Here is a 2,844-nt window from a genome sequence, read left to right as displayed (position 1 = left end):
CTTTTTTGTCCACTCATCTAATGATGGGCTGCTTTCAGATCTTGGCTATTGTACATAACACTGCTATGAACATGGGGGTGCATATATTCTTTCTGATTGGTGTTTAGGGATTCTTAGGGCACATTTCCAAAAGCAGGATCACTGGGTTAAAAGCAGTTTCATTTTTAATTTTTGAAAGAAGTCCATACTGTTTTCCCCAATGGCTGCACCAATTTGTATGCTCACCAACAGTTCACTAGGGTTCCCCTTTTCTCCACATACTTGCCAGCACTTGTTTGTTAATTTATTGATGGTAGTGATTCTGGCATGTGTGAAGTGATACCTCATTGTAGTTTTGATTTGTCTATCTCTGATGATTAGTGACCTTGATCATTTTCCACATGTCTATTGGTCATCTGTATGCCCTCTTATAAAGTAAACCACTTCTGAGGAAGCAAAGATTTCCTGATGTTGAGGTTTCGAAACATTTCTCAGGTGGATCAGTCTTATCAGCAATCTTGCAATAAATACAGGGATAGGATTTCTCTGAGTGTGACTTAAAATATGTCTTCATGTGTATGTCTTCAGTCAAATGTGGGCTGCTGGGGAAGAACTCGAGGGAAGTGACTATTCAGGAAACCAGAGTAAGTCTGCACAAGTGGGTCTCTTATTATCCAGCTCAATACAAGGATAAAATCTTGATGGTCAGGAAGAATCAGTAATCAGTAAACCTTATGCCCTACAAATTATTTTCCAATACATTTTTTTATCTGGGATTTCAGCATAGCCTGAGCAACCCATAGGTCTGCCTTTTTTTTCAGGCACAGAATTCATAATGTTCCTGACTGTATTCAAGTCTTCCCCTGCTCTCCTTTAAGAGTCTACATTGTCTTGTTATTTTTCCTTTCACTACAAAGGTGATAATCAATCTCTTTTAAGAATGTATAACCAAAAAAGAGAAAATAGGATCTCCTATTACCACTCATTCTAAGTAACCAATTTTATAGTGACTTTGATTAATTTCCTGCTACACATTTCCCCCCTCTCCTTTGTTCTTTACATTTATGTAAATGTATAAACATATAATTAACATAAGTGTTCCTTTTGCTAAGGTTTGCTCATGATATACAAACTGTTTTTCTTTCTTTGTTTTTTTTGGGGGGGATACCAAATTACCTTATTTGAAGAGGCAGTACAAATAAAGGACATAAGGGGATGATTTGGTACAAGTTATAGAAAAGGTAAAGGTAATTCCCACAGGCATCTACTGCTTCAGTGACCAGGGAAGTCACTCCTGTGGCAGATGGGAAGGCAGCCTGAGGCTTAGCTCTCTTCACTGTTTCCCAGATGTGCTCGTCAAAGAGATCCTCTGCCATGCCTGACTCAGGGACCCCCAACCTGTGCAAGCTGGTATGTGGTCACCAATTCTCTGATGGATTTCACATGCTTATCCAGGTAGTGAGTCTCAATGAAGTCACACAAATGAGGGTCATTTTTTTCAGTGGCCCATCTGTGCAAGTCCAGTAGTGACTGATTCACACTTTTTTCCAAGTGTACTTCACACTCCATTGCATGCAGCCCATTCTCCTAATCATCACGGTCTGGTGTCTTGGTATCCTAAAAGAAGATTCGGCCACCTCATTGGTTCTGCAGCTTCATCAGTTTCTCAGCATGATCCCTCTCCTTATGAAATTGGTGAAGAAAATACTCAGCAAAGTTTTTCAAAGCCACATCGTCACAGTCAAAGGAGCAAGGCATGGACAGGTAGATGTAGGAGGTGTAGAGCTTCAGATTGATCTGGCAGTTGATGGCAGCCTTTAAGTCCTGGTGGTAGTTCTGGTACACCTGCCAGGTGGACATGGTTGTCATGATGGGCGGCTGAGGACAGGTGGCTTTGCAGCACTGGAACAGTGGCTGGGGGCCTTGCGGCTGTCCAAGCTCTCAGTGAGGTGGCAGGATGGATCAGGGCAGCTGGCTGGGATAGGGAGTTGAGTGCCAGGTTCCATTCAAGCACTGTTGAAGCAGGAAGGTATGGCGACTCTTGGCAAAGACTGTCATGAACTATTTTTCAACTCCCTGTGTGGGGGCGACTTTTCCCGCAAGTTCCCTCGTCCACCACGGATGAAAGTAAACACTACAAAGACATGATCTGCTTGGGGAGGAGAGGTGGCCAATTCTCAAAAGGGAAGGGCCTCGAGCCCCTTCCTTCAGGGACTTTTATTGGATTGTAATACACAGGAATACAGGGCAGCAAGGATCAAACAGTAGATAACATTTCAAAGAAATCTGAGGGCTTAGTCTGAGTTAGAGTCTGTCAGGAAGAGAGTTTGCAGAAACTTTAGGGTTTCCTGCTCGGACCCTTAACATATGAATGAAAGCACTAGCAGAGCAGGTTTCACAGGATTTTGAGGAAGTCTTTGTGATGCCAGATTTTTCTGTGGGATCCCCTCTGGCAGGGCAAGGAGCTGCACCCCTTCCCATCAGGTTTTCAGGCTTAAGTGGATTAAAGCCAGGAATCGCTTCTCCCAGAGGACATGGGGACTCGGGCTATGTCACATAGCCGGGGGTGGGGCAAGGGTCCATTGCTTGCTCTTTGTTGTAGCCCACCTAGTCCTTCCATGATGGCCTCCTAAGTGATCAAGTGTGGCTTAGGTTACTCCTCACTGTGAGGAGACGTACCCATCATGGACTTCTGACCATACTTTGGGGGCAGGGAGAGGAAACTGAGGCAGTGTTTGCTACCAGAAATAAGCCTTGTCTCCTGTGGCTTGCATTCTGGAGGTTGCTCGCTCATCCTTAGCCATGGGGGGTAGTTACTATTCCTGAAACCAGGCAGAGCTGTCCACAACATCCCTGTTTTCTTTA

General features: G+C 44.2%; 1 pseudogene; it reads right to left on the bottom strand.

The window, feature by feature from the left end:
• Positions 1 to 1,205: 1,205 nt before the first annotated feature.
• Positions 1,206 to 2,037, bottom strand: LOC118998357 (ferritin heavy chain-like; annotated as a pseudogene).
• Between the last annotated feature and the right edge of the window lie 807 nt (positions 2,038 to 2,844).

Source organism: Sturnira hondurensis, unplaced genomic scaffold (assembly GCF_014824575.4).
Source record: "Sturnira hondurensis isolate 20B ecotype Veracruz unplaced genomic scaffold, ASM1482457v3 Scaffold0013994, whole genome shotgun sequence".
NCBI lineage: Eukaryota > Metazoa > Chordata > Mammalia > Chiroptera > Phyllostomidae > Sturnira > Sturnira hondurensis.
This window is presented reverse-complemented; position numbering and strand designations above follow the sequence as displayed.